This window comes from Rhyacophila brunnea, unplaced genomic scaffold (genome assembly GCF_057557595.1).
Source record: "Rhyacophila brunnea isolate RB1 unplaced genomic scaffold, BYU_Rbru_1.0 scaffold_6, whole genome shotgun sequence".
NCBI classification, from domain to species: domain Eukaryota; kingdom Metazoa; phylum Arthropoda; class Insecta; order Trichoptera; family Rhyacophilidae; genus Rhyacophila; species Rhyacophila brunnea.
Window position 1 is genome coordinate 31,848,187 of NW_028233276.1, and position 21,382 is coordinate 31,869,568.

The following is a 21,382-nucleotide window of genomic DNA, read 5'->3' on the forward strand; positions in this document are numbered from 1 at the left end:
GATGATGAGTTAAGTTCAGATTTTGTAAGTACTCACATTGTCATATCTTTCTAAACCAATTTTTTATTATGATTGTTTTCATTACAGAGCCCCGAAATTTTGAAAACTATAAAACTATAATTTCATAAGTATACTTACAATAATGGCATTAAAAATCGTAAATTGCGTTATTCTGAGTGTTCTTTTTGACTTTTTTTTTTTTTTAATAATAACCATGCCCTTGCTTTTTCGTACAAGGTGGTTGGGTGGGTTAGTTGCATTGATGTAGGGCTAATTAGGTGCCTCCATTTATATCTTTAATTTTCTTTATGGCCAGGATTAAATATTTTGTGTAGTGTTCTTGTGTTGTTCTATTGCTTAGTGCTTCGTGAGGCTTTTGGAGGTCAATTTCGTGATTATGTTGTCTACATCGAGTCCTGAGAGTCCATCGCTCCCTTTCTAGTATAGGGCAGTCGTTGATGACATGCCACACAGTTTGAGATGTGTTGCCGTCACATGGACAACAGTCGTCATCCCTCAATTTAAATCTTTTTAGATAAGCTCGCACCGCTCCGTGGCCTGTTAGTATCTGTGTGAGTTCGTGTGATATTTTTAAGTTCCTGGCAAGAGTGATGGCACAGTTTATGTTTGGAATAAATTTCTGCGTTATTAATCCTGTGGCGGATGTTGTGTATCTGTGGTTCCATAGGTCTATGGTATCTTCGTTTAGTTTTTGTTTTTCGTAACAAGTCAAACAATTCTAGTTCTTTAGTTATTTAAGATCAAACCAAGTCAAATATTCAGTATAAGGAGGACATGGTGACGGATTGATATTTACCATACATTAGAATTCAACAACAGTAATTACACCATTTACCATACTTCTATATTTTAGTGGTACATATTATTGTAAATTTATACGAATGCATTGGCCCACATTTTAATCAAGAGATATTGTATCGGAAAAAATATATGGCTGTAAAGTTTTGAGATAAATATTATGTCCTTAGATTATAGAAAAATATGGATAGAGCTATTGCAAGTGTTTGTCCCTCAAAACACGACGAACCTTTTCACGCACTTGCCTCGACCCCTTCACGCTTCCTCCGCGACCCTTTCCTGGGTTATTCGAAAATATGTGTGACAGTATGCGTGTCGTAGTGTTGCCAGATATCGAATATTTATTCCAATGTTATAATTTTACAAGCGATGTTTTTATAAATTATATTATGGCAACACTGGCGTGTTGGCTATGCACTTGGTAAAACATTACTCACTAAAATCGGCTCATGCGGAGGGCTTGATTATGTCTAAATAAAAAACTTAAAAATACGTAATAAAAACCAGTGAAATACAAAGAAAAGACAGAAGAAAATAGGTATCCACCTAGATAAGTAAATTAGAAATACAATAATTGTGTCGTATATATTATTTATGTAAAATTCTGGTAGATCCCCGTAAGTATCAAGTTATAAATATACCTAAATATCAAAATTTTATTTATTCCTTAACTTTCTATCTCTTAGCAACGCATGATCTGCATAATCTTACTAAAGATCATTCATTTTAACATTATTTTATAATAGTAAAGTGTTTGTTCTGTGAAATCTAAATCGGTATTGTTAAGAAAAAACCAAAATTTATCTAGGAATACGCAAATATTTTAGATTTTGGTATAATTGAATAGAGTTCGATGACTGTTTGAAGTCCTCTTTTTTAATTTTATGGCGAATCGGTTGCGTCATTTGCGTCGAAGAAAAATGCTGTTTTTTCGATGTACTTGTCCTAAGATACAGAAAAGTAGGTTGAAGGAAACATTTATTATCAATAATAACACTTTATTTATTTAAACCTATACAAGTCTGACAATACAATTATTATTGGTAATAATATACTAACTTGTAACCTTTATAAATATAACTGAATCATACATAACGCCACCATTATTCATTATACAACAGGTATTGATTTAATTGAAAAGAGTAACTAAAGCATTATTTACCATTTGAAATTGCTTTATAATTGGCCCATTATTATTTTCCTGTTAAAGTCTGAGCAGTAACCGCGCTGTAGTAGATTTCAAACTATTAAAGTATACGAAAGCTTTTTTTCCTTCATTCTGTAGCGTAGTAACCTTTCGACTTGAGTAATGATATTCAATCCATAATAATTGCAATTGCATTTTAAACTTCGCCCGTAATTATAATTGCTTCCGCAGAGAATTTGCGCTAATGAGATAGTGACGTGCCTGTCAGAGTTGCATCTTATTCAATGATAATCAAAATAATCTAAAAACATATTTAAATACATAGGAAATTGCAAATCAAGGCAGGTAATAATTTTTCTTTCAATGTGTATTGAAAACCACTTCCTGATTTTGGTGTTGTATTTTTGTCATTATGACATATGAAAATTTATCCACAATATAGAGATTAAAAACAAAATCGGCTGTCGTCATGACTTGTAAACTCATAGGTCTTGGGTTCCAATTTCCAATATTGAGTCTGGAAAATTTACTTGTTATTGAGCAAATAACGTTCACGTAAAAAATCAATCTGTTACAAGTACTTATTTCTAATGTGATGGATAAATGATCAAAATGTTGAAACGATTAAAAAATAATCAGAAACATAACTATTAGAAAAAAAAACCTAAAAACTCTGTGTGGAGCGATCCGTCTATGAGCCATGTTACTAACTACGTTATCTGACGTGAATTCCACTAATGGGAAGTAAATGCAACCAACTTAATTATATTACCAACATATTGATGGCGTCAGGTGTAAGCCAACAAACAGGGAGAAGGCGTATCAATTAATTAATAGGTGATTTGAGTTTCCCCATTGAGTTTGTGCACGGCCGCCTTCCATGATGCTATAAATCTGTCAGAATGAAAAGATTTTAGTGCCATACTTCCTTGTCCCGAAGCGATGCTGCACGGGACTGATGTAGCAACCATGCACCCTAGTTCTTAAAGAAAGAGTTTTAGATAATGAGAAAATTCTAAATTTGAAAAATAATGAAAATGAAATAAATAAAGGAATCGTTTATTTGGGTCGTAAAAGAAAAAAATGATAGCATACTCTCATGATAGTTTGACAGATGATTGAAATGTTGACAGGTGTCATTGTCATCTTGTATTTTTTTCTAGTTAAATATAATAATGTATATTCAGTATTATATGAAAAAATCCACACGATGTTAATATCTGTACTTTTGCCGAATCAAGAAAATCTATGCATCCAAGATGTGGTATTGTCCGGACTCCGGAGGAAGCTTCGCATTTTATAGACTGCCATGTGTACAACTGTATCCGTATTTGTACAATTAGCATCAAATTACACACGTTATATTATATATACCACAGCCTTGGGTATCTGCCCTGAAACATTCCTAGGTGTAAGAAATTGCGGATGCTTCAATTAAAATGTAGGGCCCTGTGATACGCCTGATTAAGACAGAGTGTGCAGGGTGAAATGTTTTGGAGGGATCTACGTTTGTGTTGGACTTATTTAGGTGTTTCCTGGCTTAAATGAATGACATAATTCTCACGATGAGTGTAAAACAATATCTAATTTTAAAAATATCTAAAGTAAGTGCAAAGGTCAAAATAGTACACTCGATTAAGGTAGAGCTATTATGGCAACAAGTGACTGGTATTTAATTGGCAGAAAAATTATAGGTAATGCTAGATTTTTTTTAAATTATGCTTATATCAGTTAAACCAACTTTATGGTAAAAAATGACTCAAATGGAATATAATCAATCTAAAATCGTTTATGGAAACTATCGAGAACGATTAATATGAAATAATGTAATTATTGATTTGAATCTAGGTACAGTGAATTAATAAAAAAATTCGAGACCCCTGTGGTCCATGATGCTTTGTTTGTAATCAAGATTCTTATAGCAAATAAAAATAGTTAATAATTCAACCGTAGTTATTTACAAGAAGGAAGTAGTACACATGATTGAAGTCGTGATTGTTCATTTGTTACTGAACTAAAACTAAGATACTTGCAATTGACTGGGTTATTTAACTTGAATGGAGCATTAATTTACTGTGATATATAACGAAATAAATGAATTGATTTTCATAATTTTCTGCCAGATTAAAATATAATAGACAAATGTATATTCTTTCTCTTAATTATTATTTGTTTAGTATTGCGGACTGATTTCCAAGTATATATCATATATGTATTTTTAAAATAAATTACTTTATTTCCTAATGAATAATAGCTTTATAAGATTTATTAATGCATCATTTTTTCTTGTACATGCGTAATTTGAAACAACCTTCGAAGCATAATAGCGCCCGCACACGTACATGGATTTACTGGCACCAATAGTGTGTATTCTAAACTATCGTGATAATAACTTTACTATTTACACGTAAAAGTGCTGACTGTCTAGCCTGTCTCATTCTTCAAGCGGAAGTGAGATGCGATGTTGTCATTATATGGATTTATTTGACCGGTTGTGAAAATTGGTAAACGTCAAAAATATTTTGTGCGGTGTACGGTTCGTTTTTTTCCCGGAAGGCTCGTCACTATTGTTCTGCGCAGGCGCAGGTATCTCACAAATTCCAACTGTTACGTGTTTTCATGTGTATCTTCTTGTTATGGCCGAGATAATACGTATGTACTGTCAGCAGTAAATCCATGCACGTGTAAATGGGGTATTACGTATATTTATATATATGAAATTAGCTTGAAGAGGCATTCATCCAGTATTGAATTTATCCAGGCTAATGATAACGGTAATTTTATCTAGTATAAAAAATATAGGTCGCATTAATTAATGTATTATAAATTCCCCTCGGTCCCAGGTTTGAATCGTGGGTCTGGCAAATACACGTATTGTTTTTAAATTTGTGTTTGTAGTCAGAGTATGGACCTAACATGTTGAGCAAGTGGCTAAAATCTATTTCTCGTAAAAACTAAATCTGTCAATACAACCTCCACTCAGTAGAGGCCCATAATATGATCGTCTTAGAATCGAATATGATGAAGTAGTAGTGATAGTAAATTGAAAATAGTATTTCATTAAATAAACAACTGCAGGTTGAAACTGTGGCATGAATTAAAATTAAGAGATTCTTGCAGTTTTATTTATTTTTAAAATCTGTAACTTGTAATTGTAACACTTGTAATCTAAATTGTGTTGTAATTATATCATATGATTGAGTGACGTTACAAATTATATTTACTTAATAACAAGTGCACGAATAATTAATAAATAATCGAGTGATCGTTATAAATTGTAAAAGATCGTGAAGATCGATCGACTAGTAGACTATTAAAAGAATACGAAAATCAATCAATATTAATTCTTTTATATAAAAAGTTAAAAGACTTAGCTAGACGTCTAGGTTAAGTTTGATTTATTTAAAATTATGTCGGTCGACTATCATTATGGACTACTTAAGAATATATTTATTTAATAAAAAATAAATAAAACCAAAAGTGCATGATCACCGAAAAAAATATTTCAACCTAAACTCAATACGCGGAGAAAAAAATGAAATACCACGATAAACTTGTCAGGTCGATAATGAAGAAAATTTTTTTTCTGTACCTACATATTACTCAAAAAAAATAGTAAACAGAATGGTTAATTTTTTTATTACAGAAAGCACTACCTACATTTCGTCGGCATTTAAATTGGACCACAAGCGATTACACATTTAACTTTTTATGTAGATTCTACTGTGTAAGTATATTAATAATGTGTCACTAGAAAAAAACTGATTGTAATAGACTGAGTCGTGTTACTTTTCACAATCTTCCATAGAAGAGACTTCTTATCTTTGACGGTATTTTTTACACATTATTAACGTCTATAAAAAACAGCAATTGGTAGTATTGGTACACATTTTATTATGCCAATATATAATTTAGTAATCAACACGAGGCGGCGGCTGAGACGCTATCTTCTTAATCGATCGTTTGTAGGTTCCAATTCCGAGACTAGGACAAATTCATAGATATTTTGTTTTGTTTTTATGTTACTAGCCACCCTTGGCGCGGTCCTGTGTGTAACAATAAACGGAAGAAACTTTTACACCGTTTACACGTGCATGGATTTACTGCTGACACTACGTATTACCGCGGCCATAACAAGAAAATGCACGTGTAAACACGTATTGTCATGCAAGTTGCAAGATTGCATGCATGAATCATGAAGTTCGGAAGTTTCTGAATTTATTTCCATGCGACAGTTGGGGTTATTTCAATCTGCGCCTGCCTACGAATAAAAAAAAGGAATGAGCATAATATCATGTACATTATGTGTTATGTATATTATGTACAAATCACGGCAATCAGAAAAGCCGGCAAATATGGCCGACATTGCGTTATACACAAACATAAAATACACAAAATTACAAACATATACGAAGTTTATACGCACACGTACAGACCACGTGATATTCGTTTACGCAAAATCGTCGCTTTCCAAAACGGCGTATTTTGTTGCCAGTTTGTAAGTATACTACAATGAATCAGTATGTCCCTTCTTTATTATTCATTGGCGCCTGCGCAGTAAAACGATAGTGGCGAACCTGTCGGCAAAAAAACGTACTACACCGCGTAGTATTAAGATTTATCTCTTGATTGTATGATAATGCTAATTTAAAGTTTACAAACACGTTTTTATGTTGAGAAAATATTAACTTAATGAATGCATAATGGCGTAATAAATTATATGTAATTTCATTCAGCTTAGATAAAGTGATGCTAATTTAAAAATTATGTTTGTCAATAATACGGAAAAAGATATGCTTTATTGTAAACATTGATAATGTTTAATGATACACTTTGAGCAGGAATAAATTAGACACGGAAATGGATGACTATAATATCACAAAATTTTTTCATAAGTATAGTTATATACGACGATCGATTGAATATAATCTATATATATATAAAAATCTCGTGTCACGATGTTTGTGGTCGAACTCCTCCGAAATGGCTCAACCGATTTTTATGAATTTTCTTACGTATATTTGTTAGGTATGAGAATAGGTCAACAAGTATATTTCATACCGCTAGGTGATTAGGGTATCTCTATCCAGAAAAATTTTCTTTTATTTTTTTGACAATTTTTTTTTGTATTTTTTTTATTATTTGGCATAAAAAATACCTATAACCCCAAATTTTCACCCTCCTACCCCTACCCTGCCATTTTTTAATCGCGATTTTATTATTTTTGTATGAACAAATTTAACCGTCGTTCGTATTTCAAACAGAACGAAATTGTTTATGTTGTTGAATGACAGATGGCGCTACGTTCGAGAAGAATTCAAGAGAAGCGTCGCGTCATTTTGACATTTCATTCGGCATATCACAACGCAGTGCGTGCAAAATTTTGTACGATTTATTTTCGCCGCAATTTTAAGACCGCACATCGACGCGAGAAATCGTGATTCGAAGAAGAAACAATAATCTGGAGTTCATCGCTAACACACACCGTTCATACGACGCTCTCCAATATCCGCTAATTTTCTGGAAGGGACAAGACGGATATTGCATAAATATTAAACAACCAGAACCTGTCACAGGTAATTCATTCATTATGAACATCATTACTCATTTTGAATTGAGAAAGTGAATGAATGGTTGATGTTTTTTGTTTTTATCGGCGGTCATCGTCTACAGCGCTCTATTCCTCTTTCTGTCATAGATCCCATCCCCACACACTTACGATACATTCGTTATCTTTTATTTAACAACCAAAATATTCACTAGAAATAATTTATATGGCAGAACAACGTTTGCCGGGTCAGCTAGTATTATAATATAGTTTTAAATATCGTCCAATTATAAGGGCACTGCATATGTTAATTTAATAGCTCTCTTTGCAGCTTGTATAAATTTGCATATTCGGACATAGTAGTAATAAAATTGAATTTGGAACCCAGAAATAATATAAATTCAAGATAAAATAATTACAAGATAAAAAGAACTTTTTACACACAACGTTTTTAAATTTTCTGTTGAATCATATAAACTTGACTTCTTAAACGATGAAAAAAATTGTATTTGATAGAAATAATACTGAAATGTCATTTTGACACTCATATTGACTTCCATAGTAACGCACGTATATATTAATAATTTAGTTGTTAGGACCCTAGCAACCAATAATAGTGGATTGGATTACGGATTTCTTCCGAAATAACTTGTCATGCAAAACAGAATTAACTTAAAATGAATTTAATTCTACTTAAAAATGGCTAAAAGTATTAAAAAATGCATTGGCATCGTGTTCTGGTATATTTTAAAAGTTTCAAATGTCTAGCTAATCGGGAAGTTAGTTAAACATCGATTTCAAGATTTGTACTGGATAAACAACCACCGGACAAATAAGTATACGAGCCAATAAAAAAGTTAAACGAGTTTAGCTTTTGTCCCAGGATATATACAAATTCTAATAATATAATACATACATCTCTCTTTTTATTGTGTCTATAATATATATATACTTAATTATATATATACTTTTTTTAAATAAGTATAATAAAAACTGGAAAAATACAAATTATTCATTTAGAAATTTAGAAATCTCTTGTTTATAAATTGATGTTAATATTATGGTTTCGAGGAGAGATCACGAAATATTGTATTGGCGATTCGATTATATTATACGAGGTCGCAGCTTCATAAGACGTGAAAATAGAATCGCATATGTGACCGTTATATTATAGGGATTAATTACCAAATTCAAAAACGGAGCATATATACCTACCTACTTAGTAGTTGGCACAGAACAAATTAATACGATATAAATATGAAAGCCAGTTACCATGGCAAGATACCCGCAAGACCAGAAAGCGCGCCGACTGTCCTCAAATATTGAATGCCGTTTCATTTAGGCATAAAGCCCACCAAAAAAGCGCTCGACGCGCTCACTACTGAGTAGGCCCCCTCCCACCCGCGCATTACCCTTCACCTATGTAATAAAGGGCTCAAGCAGCACAAAATAATTATTATTATCAGCGTCTCTCATAACAGTCATAACAAAGCAATAAAAATATTATTAAATTTCTCGGGGCTTGTAATTAAAATCGGACACGCAATAAAATTAAACAATGAGTTCTCTGTTATTAAATAATGTATTCTCGCCCATCGATCGACGACGCTTCCTGAGCGTGATTTTGCTCGCCGCGTTCAATGAATGGACTGCATTGTATTTTCGTTCATACGTATCGCCGAGAAGCCAAAAAACGATGACTCATGGGGCGGGCGCGCATAATGCGTCGTCAAATCCAGTGGGCGCTGGCGTATTTGATTACGTTGTATTTTCATTGATTTACGCGCCACTTGTGAAATTTTGCGCGAGAGCCACACTTGCTGCGTTAAGTGGGTTTTACGCCTTACGTGCCAAACTTTAATGCATCTTATGGATACAGATGCAACCATTGGAAATTATATATAATTTGATAGGTGTTTAAGTTTACCCCATAATTACCCACACTCGAGATCCGTACTCTGTTATATCACACCCGGTAAGGTAATCCAATTCCTATTAATGTTGTGTTACCTGGCAGTTGCAATTGCAATATCGAATGCAAACATCACTACCTTTATATTGAATACCGATAATAATACATATAAAGTTAACTAGTAGTTTTTACAATATTCTCTGTGCATCTATTCTATACACAAGGCTGCTATCGGCGGCTATTGAGGGTAGTTTATCATATTTACGTATTGAAGCAGTTAATTATTGTTACAAAAAAATAGCCGTCTGAACTTTTAAAAGGTGCTATGTTTTAACAGCACCTCTATTGGCTATGTTAACTTTTAGAATGAGATAGAGAGTTTTGACAGTTTAGACGGTTAACTTGTTGTAAAGATTATTATAATAGGTACCTCAATACGTAAATATGATAAATTTCTCTCGATAGCCGCCGATAGCAGCCTTGTGTATATAATAAATTCGTTAAAGCGCTTTTTAAACTTCAGTATTATTGGCAGTTGGCTTTTGTATTGTATTATTTATTTATTTTTTATTATTATTTTTATTTGTATAACTTTTATTATGCACCTTTATTGCTAACCGTTGTTATGGTCAAAAAATTGTTATAACGTACGTGTACTTGCTAATATTTTAATATTCGTAGAATAAAAGAAATAGTTATTGTATGAAAAGATGAAAAGGCAGTCAGGTGCTTAAAGGAATGTCATATAAAGCCAAAGTTAAGTTGATATAAGACTAATAAAAAAATAAAGTGGTTGTACATAACGAAATATTTGTGAAGAAGCCGCGAAGGAAAAATTCCAAATTTAAATTACAAAATAATACTTAGGTATGTAAGTAAAATATGTTTACTTTATTTGCATCATACAGACATTCGGCTAAAAACACCTTCAATGCCTTTACTTTGCAACTTGTAACCTCAGTAATGTGTGAAGTTTATTTTCAGGCTATACAATTATTTATTCATTATTATTTCGTCAAGCAAATAAGAGGACTTGCGAAATCTTTAATGTTAAAATAAATTGAATAAATAAACATTGGAAAAAACCAATATTTCAGTTACCTACCATAATTTAGTATGGGTAAGTATTTGCGTAATTGTTTGTGTATTATTTCTTAACACTTCCGTTATGAGGAATTTTATAAAATCATGTGCGTGTCCAAAAATAGTTTCTAAAAATATTTATTGTGGCAATGGAGAATTTGATACATAATCAAAATACTTGATTAATAAGTATGTAGAGTTTACTAATAACTATAGCAGAACAAAACTGACACAGGCATAGGTAAATTATTAAACAGAAGCACCCATGGTCGACTATATTATTCAGGCCGTGGTACTGAATTGCGAGTTACAATCAATGATGGTGCTAGTTATTCATTGTCTTCGATGCACTGTTCGCAATAAATGAAGATTATCGATTTCATATTTCGATCAAATTATATTTCAAAACGCAACAATCACCATTTTCTAAAAACAGTTTACCAAATTGCATTCGAAGTATGAAGAACTACCACTGTGATTGATGTTTACAGTTTCATGTCACGGTCTGACTGTAGTGGGCCTTAAGTAGCACCATTGGCGATTACGGGTGTATTGGAACCAGGGAACTCAGAAATAATGGGAACTGAAATACCTAACGGATGTGGAGAGGCAGGCATCCGATCTCGAGTGTGGAAGAATACGGGATAGACGTGTCAAGAATATGTCATACGTCGAATACTGACAACTGCTCTCAGTTTATGCACTGACGCTCATTTATTATTGGTATATTGAAGGTTGCAACACACACTATTGCACGTCTATAATGAGTGGTTATTTTTTTTAGAATACTCACACATTTAAAACCCTGCATCAAATGTACTGTATTGGGATATAGCCTATCGGAATTCTATTTATTGATCTGTTCTGTGATTGGAACTGTTTGCTGCAATGCCTTTTTGCAAATCGCTTTTGCAGTACCCATATTGCCACTGTACAATAATTTACCTATATGTAGGACTCAGCGATTCCCAACGTGGGGCGTACGCTACACCGGGGGGGGGGGGGCAAAAAGTTCATCTTGAAAATCATTTAAAGACGAAAGCACAAGGATCGCAAGAATTTTCTTCTTTCGCTATACAAATATATACATACATATTTACTTACGAAAGTTAAATTACACAATCACTGCTAACCTTTTAATTACCACATTTAAATAACACGTTAATTAGTCAATTATATCTAATGGCCAACGACTCCAAGCGCGCCAGTCGCGGTGCTAGCACTAAATGAGTTAAAAATAGTATTGCCTATGTGCATTTTTTATTTGAAGCAAATTCATTTTATTTCAGAATTAATAAAATTTTGATAGGGGATGGAGATTTTTGAAACGTTGAAACTTGGCAGAAATAAGGTTGGGATACAATGTTTTCTCAACGGTATATTTTCAATAAATCATAATTTTGGTGTATTTATTATTTAATTAAAAAAAAACATCGATTTTACATGTAACCACTCTAAATTGTATAATTTACTTAATCAAAGTCAAGCCTCCACATTATTAAGGCTATACTTCAGTTGAGGCATGGTCTAAAAAGATCGTGGCTAGGCGATGCGTGGATTGTGCAAATGACGTGTGCCGAACGAAATATAATTTGTCATAAAAATCCAACATGTGTCTATTTAATGTTATGTTTATTGTTATATTACTAATAATAATAGTATATTCATTGACATGTTTTCTTTTTTAAGTACATACGTAAAGTTTTTTTTAGTCATCTTTACACGATTTAAGAATATTTTTATACGACGTCATGACAAAACAAATCGACTTGCGGACACCTCGACTGTCTGTCTCCGATTGGCGACTAGTGAGAAATTTCGTCGCACCTACTGTTGAAAATTATTTTCCGTTTCACTGAAGTACGCTCTTGTAATTTTAACACAGTTTAGTTTCAAAATAATAGTTTGATTCTTATTAAAATCGGTGGGTGCTCTAGTGCTAGTCGACAGAAGAAGTTTTTAGTATTTCCTTGAATTATGTTGTGTTAAATGTAATTTTTTTACGGAATTATTTACACATATTTAATAACATGGCTCGTAGAAAAAACCACTGTTCCATTCTTACTTAAAAATCTAAAAATAAAATTACACAAAGTTACATAATGTAATAACATTGTTCGTTTTTGTAGATACGTCATTAGAGTTATTAAACAAATGAGCGTATAAAGGTGACTTGCGTGTACGTATTATACTAATAAGGTTTTTTTAATAATGGTAAAAAATAATAAAATATTGCATCCATAAATAAATAGCATATAGCATGTTATAATATAATAGGTGTTCCATATACCTAATCTATTTATGCATTATTAATTGAGTGTGCGATGGTTCAGATAATTACTAATGAATGTTTTAAATGGGTGTTTTTTTTTATCGGCCGGTATATAGGAAACCAAAATATATGCTTCTAGCAAGTAATAATTAATCATTGGAAGTTTTTAATTCACTGTCGAAATGGATATCTATTAATAATCTACTCTCACAAAAAAAAACCGACACACAAAGCGATCTGGAGAGATTGATGTATCTAGGTAGGTACTTGTACGATTTAAGGTTTGTGTTCATATAACGTTGGCTTCTTCAAACGAATGGGAAAGTACCGTGGATTTGTGCGTGTTATAAAAAGCTAAAAAAACTGTAGTATATTGATCATATTATTAGATGAGAAAATATCAATGGTATAGATAGATAGATGCAGAGAAAAAGGCTTTAGGATGTAGGTACACCATGGCCCCTACAAGAGGGGCTGATACAGTTCTAGCCTTGGGGCCCTAGCTTAGGGAGGCCGGGCTCAGCAGGTTAGCCAGCTAAGTCTTATGAACAGAAGACAAAAGCGAATTTATAAATTATTGACTTTTATTTTATCCATATGACTATTTTTTATTAGGCACATTTCTTTATTAACATCACTTAAAAGAATTTATTTTATCTTAAATCTTGTAGAGCAGCGTTTTTCAATAAAATTATATCGCGGAATTAAAATTATAAGCTAGGGGGTCGTCAGTTACTCTTAAATTCTGATAAAAGTAACATTTTCATGCACTAACAATTTATTTCATGAAAAGTAAAATATTCGCCTGCGGAGTTATTTTATTTCATGTTTATTAATATTTAGATGTATGTAGCTGCGCGACGTGTACTATATTATATTCTTTGATTTTTGATTATATTATAATTCATAAAGTTTTGCTGAATACCCGTTGGAAAAAGCTGCTATAGAACATCACACTGTCCTTAGTAATTAGTAAGGGGCCCGTGCCAGGATGTGGGGACCATGGGGTATACTGTATACTCACAAAACGACATTTAAACTCTCGGTGACTCTAAAGCTGCAAAAATGCACGATATTATAATACATAAGCCTTGATTTTCCATCCATTAAATGCAACTTACTATTATTTCCTATAGTTATTTTCATTGTGGAATAAATATTAATTAAAATATTTTATTTTTAGAGGAGTTTTTAGGTCATGTTTTAGTATTATTATTATTATACTTAATTTCAGTAAGACGCGTGAATATGGCATGTCATGCAGGGTTAATGTCACGCCGCTATCTAGATGTAGCCCGTATAAAAAAATCTGACAGACTTATCACGAAGTATTTTTTTAATAATCATACATAAGTGCACCTACTAGCGATCTAATTTTTAATAAATCAAATAATAGGTATAGAAATTGTAAGTATAATATATTACAATGACATAATAGGTATAAAAAACATGCGGACAACTATAACTTTAGGTGCGGCAGTTTGTAGAACTAATTGCAATACACCTGAAATACAGATCGCGACACTAGCGCCAAAGTCGTGGGTCAAATTAAAGTTTTCCGTCTCTTCCGATTATATTTCTTCAATATCTATGCTGATGCAAAATTTTAATATTTTGTTTGTCATAGCGTTTAAATAACATTACATCTGATATTAACTATACGAGAATTCAAAATAGGATAGTTAAGTATATTTGTTTTATTTATTATTTGTGTTTGGTATGCGAAAAAGTAATCGGAAACCCGGAGATTTTGTTGCATTTAAATGACGTTTCAACACAGAACAGATAATAAATAGAATCCCGATTAGCTATATATACCAATACAGCAAATGTTGACGCAGAGTTTTGTATGTGTGAGGTCCTACGAAAATTAACCACGCATTATAGACGTGCAATAATGTGTGTAATGCACCAATATTAAATGAGCTTCAATGCATAAACCAAGAGCAGTTGTCAGTATTCGACGTATGACGTATTCTTGACACGTGTTTAAATTTATCCCGTATTCTTCCTTACTCCCTGCGAGTTCCCTGCGTTTCAACTTACAAATCTCTATGATCGGTATGAGTGCAGCTAAATTGAACTGGATGGCACGCGTAGAAATGTTACTGTATAAACTAAACTATAGAAAGTAAAACCAAAGAAAATAAATACATCGTCAGTGCGTAATATATTAATTTGTACTTAAGTACTAAGTTTAATATTTTGTGAAAATCTAACTACTTTTTTAGGATATTTTATTTATCTTAAAAATGTTGGACTAAGGAAAAAACAATATTAAATATATTTATCGTTTAGGTCCGTTTCAGACGGGATACCGGTGTCGCGCTTGATATAATATAGGAGGCCTTTGTATTCGAATAAAGGGACCTTTGTATTATGTTTATGAACGCCCAGAGCTAATGAGTCAATGCATAATTTCGCGTTATAAATTAGAACATAAAACTGGCTGCGGTAATAAAAACAAGTGTATCGGCGGCTTGAGAATGTAGCGGCCAACGGAAAAGTATACCGACACGCGTTGACTCATTACATCTGGGGCGTTCATAAAGATAATACAAAGCCCATTTATTCGAATACAAAGGCCTCCTATAGTATATCGAGCGCGACACCGGTGTTCCGTCTGAAACGGGCCTTACTTTTAGTAAATAATTTATGAAATATTAAAATCACTTGTTATTCACCACTAATAAAGCTCACTGTGTGACCTAATTATTTTCTTCTAATTCCGTAAATGTAACTGTCCAAGGGTGTACTATTTTTTCGATAACCCATCGTTTACCTTGCTCTAAAATTAACTCTTTAACACCTATGTGAAATGTGTTATATATTATAATATGTGTGACACCATTTAAATTTCAATAATACATATTAAAAATTTACGACGAGGACATCGAACAAGTTCATATTTTAGAAGTAACATAATATTGTATTATATTGGAAATTTAATAATAAAAAACAGAGTAGGTGAACTCATAAGCGGTTATTGAATTATTAATTGATAATTATTCTAGATTGATATGTGTGTTCATGCAGTAAGTGGATGAATGGTATTGGTTGCTTATACGTTGTGTTAACTTGCACGTAGGCAAATTCAAAGTTTTTTTTTATTATTATGGTTTAGTTACAAAAAGATATATAAAAACTTTTTTTTGACGATGTATCTAATAAAATCACATGGGTCTCCACAGAGAAGAGATTCATATTAACAGTTTTAATTTTTTTTTTGGTTATTTAAGGTTTATTTAAGGTTAAGGTGATGTCTCTAGGTAAAGTTGTTATCGAAAAATAGCTATAAAAGTTTATTAATCGGTAAATATATATTAAAAAGTAATGTGAAAAATAAAATAAAAAATTATAAAGTATCGTGGAGTTCTATATACCAAAAATACGTGTCAAATTCGGTACATTTATATCGGGTGGCAAGAATGAATGACGTAAGTTTTATTATAAAAATTACGATAAAAATGTACGTAAATCTATTACCTAGGGAAACGCTAAACGGAAATTGGAATTTATTATATCCTTATATTTTATAGGTAGGCACCTACTCAACTATATAATATATTATACTATATACTATACTATATTATATCGATGTAAAACGATTCGCGAATAGATTTAATACAGATGGTATCACAAGACGATAGGTATCAGAAAGCATTTCATGTACATAGCTAGGTACATAAATGTAATTTTATGATAATTTTGAAAAAAAAAAACCTCCATAAAGGCTTGTTTACACGAGCTAATTCATTAGTAATTATTGCTACTTGCACTAATACCGCCACGTATAAACGGACCGACTTGCTAATAAGAATTGGTATTCGTCTTGTCATCACGTATCAATTAGTGCGAGTACTAATGATTCCTAAGAATGACTACTAAGCACGTGTAAACAAGCTTTAAGGTGTAGTTAAAATATACTTATTCACATTCATATGTTATTATTTTTGTACTTAATGTGATTTAAAATTTAAAAAAAATATGAATACATTCTATGGTTTATTTATTACTGATAATAAATACATTCCAAGAAAATGTTGTAAAGACGAAACTAGCCCTGGAGTAAAAAAACAACATTGTAGAAATATTATTAAAAAAAAAACTAACAAAATTATTTTGATATTTCTTAAGGTGAATGCACCAGAGTCGGCACATAGCAAAAAAATACGAATCTAGCTTTATAAAAAAACATTTTTCTTTTTAACGTTTTTAGATATAAATTAATTAAAATATGATAAAATTCGATGATGTATTTCTACTGATAATAAATACATTCCTTGAAGATGTCGTAAAGAAGAAATCAGTCCAGTGGGTCTATTCTATACTTATCGACCGCTAAAGTGAGAAATATTATCAAACTTATCGTAGATTTATATCAAAGTATTAGCACTTATTGTAAAAATTACAATAAGTTGGTAGTAATTGTTGCAATGAGTGCTATATTTTAACAGCACCTCTCTTGGCTGTGATAAAATTTAGAGCGAGATAGACAGTTTTGAATATTTTTTTAGACGGCTAACTAACATAAATTAACTAACTAACTAACTAAGGTAACAATTATAATAGACACCTCAATACAAATATGTACTAAATACTATCACTTTATCACTTTAGCGGTCGATAGTCACCTTGTCTATAGAATAGACCCACTTGAGTAAAAAACAACATTATAGAAATATTAATAAAAAAAATTAACACAATTATTTTGATACTTCTTAAGGTGAATGCGTCGCGTATCAGAGACACCTAGCAAAAATACGAAGCTAGCTTTATTAAAAACATTTTGCTTTTAATTGTTTTTAGATATTGATTAATAAAACTATTTTAAACTGTAAATTATCAACAAATTGTCTTAAATTGCAAGTTTAGTATTTTTCTCCTGGTGGTAGGTGGCACATTCACCTTTACACCATGTATTTCCAACAAGAAATCACAATGAAGATATAGTACTTAATTAATAATATATTTAACTATTATACTAGATACTACTATACACAACAAACATTCAAGTATTTCCCAAACTTTTAACTTGATTTTTTTATAAATAAAACAAGATTTCTTGAATATTTTACGCATATCGAGCATATTCTAAAAGATTCTTCAATTTACTAACCAAAGTACTTCAATGTTATCTCTAATTCCCTGATACTCTGATTTATAAAAGTGTATTGTTATATTGTTACGATGCCACGTGACCGCAATTAAAAGAGGTATTTTAGAATAATTAGCACTAACATTTATCTTTGACTACGTGACTTCGAGTAAGCAATAAATATGTGAGATATTTTTTTAATGTAGCAGATATTCTGGCATACAAGTGGAAGTGAAGTTAGTACTTTAACGTCACCCAATTGTTATTTAATTATGATGACCGTGAGTTGAGTGAACTAATTTAAGTTATACAGAAAAATATATAAGTATTGCATTATTTGAATTTAATTTGTGGTTCGCTTCAATATAAAGAAGCTGCGGGCTGTGTTCTCATTTTTGTCACAATTTTCAGTCTTGTAATAATTGCAATTAACAAACATTATATACTGCGGCAAAAAATACGCATACCTCAATTATTGTAGGTGTGTATGTACCGAAATTATTTTGTTTGAAAGTAAGCGATGGATTATTAATAGTTTTATTTTAAAAGTAGTTACATTTAGAATGGTTGAACAAAAAAGGTTTATGTGGTACAGCTCACAGACGTTTCGTAGTACCGCTAGTGTACCATTATTCATTATTAATTTTCTTTTATAACAAACGCAGATCAGTCAGTATGGACCATGTGGAGCAGCGTTTCTTAAATAAGACAAAATTAAAGGTTCCGCCATTTTTAAAAAGATTTTTATCAAATTATGAAACGATAATACTATGATGGCAGAGATTTGTTATAATAATTATTGAAGTAAGTATGTCGAAAAAACATGGGCTTAATACAAGAGTGATGGTGAATTCTTGAAGATAAACAAAATCATGACACACTAAATTTAGAATGGAAATTGAGTCTAATGTTAAATAATATTTGTATTTAATCGACCTGGTTGCCATAAAGGCCAATTATATTGCATTTTAAAAATTTGCAGCGTCTTATTGCGGTCGTGAAGATCTCTTCGCATAGTTTTGTTTGTCCGTATTGTTTTAACTTTGTTTTTTTTTATATTTTATATATCATTAAATTCATTTATTTCTTTTAAGTCTCTGTGCCTCTCTGCACTTTTTATTAAATTACGCCTTTCAGTAAACTCTGTCAAAGCTCACTTGAGAGCGTGGCGGCAGTCTTGGGTATCTCTCCCTAAGAGATTCCCAGGTGTTAACAACTGCTGATGCTTCACACCAAACGTAGGGCCTCGTGATACATTAGATTAAGACTGAGTGTAGTGCGGGGTGGGTCCATTTTTGTGTTGTATTTAATATAATATGCTGGCAGGCTCTATGATCCTCTGGGAATGTCCTAAAATGTGTATGTATGTATGTAATATATATATAATATGTATGTAAATAAAGAGCTGCTCAAGTCGGTTCAACGAGCTGTTCGGACCACTGGACCGTCCGACCTGTTCGCCTCAAAGACCAATTTTGTTGCATCTAGAAAATGTGCGGCGTCATATTGTCAAAGTGAAGATCTCTTCACTTTGATTGTTTGGCAGTTTTGTATTAGCTTTTTGTTACTTACTACAATTTTCTCTCCTCTTTTTCATGGGTAATTTTAATTAAAGTCATGTCACATTTGGGTGCATGGCGACCTTAGTCTTGGGTAACTGCTCATGAGACATTCCCAGTCAAAAAAAAATAATTCTTCGCACTAAAACGTAAGGTTCCGTGATACGCCCGATTAAGACAGGGTGTCATGCTGGGCGGATGTGGTTTGGTGGGGGTTTAACTTCAATGTATATATATATATATATATTATATTTACGATCTTTGGCCAACTTATGATAAACTATGCAAGAGTTTTAATCATTGAAATCGCTATGCAAATCGAGAAATGAACTTGCAATAGTCAATTTCATTATAGTTGCTATCATTATTGCAAACAGCGTAAATTGGCCATACGAAAGATTTCACAAAACTAAACAAAACTGTATACATATATCAAAATTATTACTTCCCACGTCTCGTAAATTGACCAAAGACTATAATATTATATTAATGTAAGTATTCATAATCCATTCATTGAAAATGCTATTATTCACATTGGAATAGACTTTTCTAACATATTATCAACAACTTTTATTAAAGTAGTTTTCACATTGAAAATAATTATTCGAACATAATATTATGAATGAGTTTTTCTTCAACTTAATTATTATCTATTTGTAAGTTTAGGTTAGCTCAATAAGAGGGTAATAGTAAAAGTCATTGATAAATAATATGTTAAAATCAGCCATATCTTTTTAAAAACTTTCCAAATAAAATTAGTCAATAATACGAAATGATCAATGTAAATGTTAATAGTAGCCTTGTGCATGACTAAGTAATTGTCAATATAAATAAGCGTTGGCACCTACAAGGTTGCAGCATCAAGAAAGTATAATTAAGTATGTATTTACGAACCTTTAATAAGTATTTTTGTAACTTTCTTCAGAATGCGTAGTGTTGAGTTTTTCCCACAGAATCTGTAACAAATGAATTTAAAAAATATTATTACATGCTAAATTAATTTGTATACAATTTATAAAATAGTTAACTGTAATAGAATCGGTAATAGAGAGACAACGTAGGTAATACAATTTAGACAATTAGTACGTGCTTGAGTATTAATAAGTATTGATGTTCATATTTTTTGAGAGTTAGCACTCTCTATTAATTAGCATCAATAGATAATGCATTCGGTTTTAACTATTGGTAACTATCAAATATTGTATTAATACAATTAAAACCCAACAATATGTAAAATTTATTCTAAATAATTTAATAATAACCAGAACCGGTTTTGTTCGTGATGTATTCTGCTTTTACGCTATTAAATTAATGCAGTATTTGAAGCTAAAAAATGATTGAATTACTTTTAAACAGAGAATTTCTTGGAATATTGAATTTGATTAGTGTTTAAAAATCTTATAATTATATAGTTTTGAATTAGGGATATAGACAACGATTTTTGTCTACGTGCTTGCTCATGAGTATGCCATATTTCCTGGAATCTATGAACTAGGATTAGGAATTATGATGGGGTACGGTACGATAGCTTTCGCACGTAACATAGTCGGAAGAGCACCGAGTGAGATTAAGCGATGCTTGATGTAAATTTAATTTCGACATTAGCAACAGTAATCACATTACTCCTTCTAATTCCTGCGCACAACAAAAAGCCGGATCTGCACATATTCATGGTTAAGTTGTGATTATATTATGCTGCACGTCGAGTACTATCACGTGACGTGAAGTGTGTGGGTAATGTCATTTTTCTTGGTGTTTAAAATGTTATCAGACTGATGCTTCCTTCCCGTAACATAATTTGAACCTTTAAACGAACATTGTCAGTTAACAAAATCTGCCGATATTACCAGAACAACAATGATGTCACCTCAGGTTGTACCGCACTGCATCGACACCTGCATGACTCAATGAACGTTTTTTTATCATTTTCTAGATGCCTACACA

At 31.8% G+C, this 21,382-nt stretch overlaps 1 protein-coding gene across 2 annotated transcripts in view; it reads right to left on the reverse strand.

Moving 5' to 3' along the window:
* The window catches only part of LOC147065562 (uncharacterized), a 95,233-nt gene that overhangs the window by 27,932 nt on the left and 45,919 nt on the right, over positions 1-21,382 (reverse strand). For both annotated transcript variants that reach the window (XM_085956701.1, XM_085956702.1), the window contains exon 2: positions 20,333-20,394. The gene's annotated coding sequence lies outside the window, so the exon portion shown is untranslated. The remainder of the gene's footprint in view (positions 1-20,332; positions 20,395-21,382) is intronic.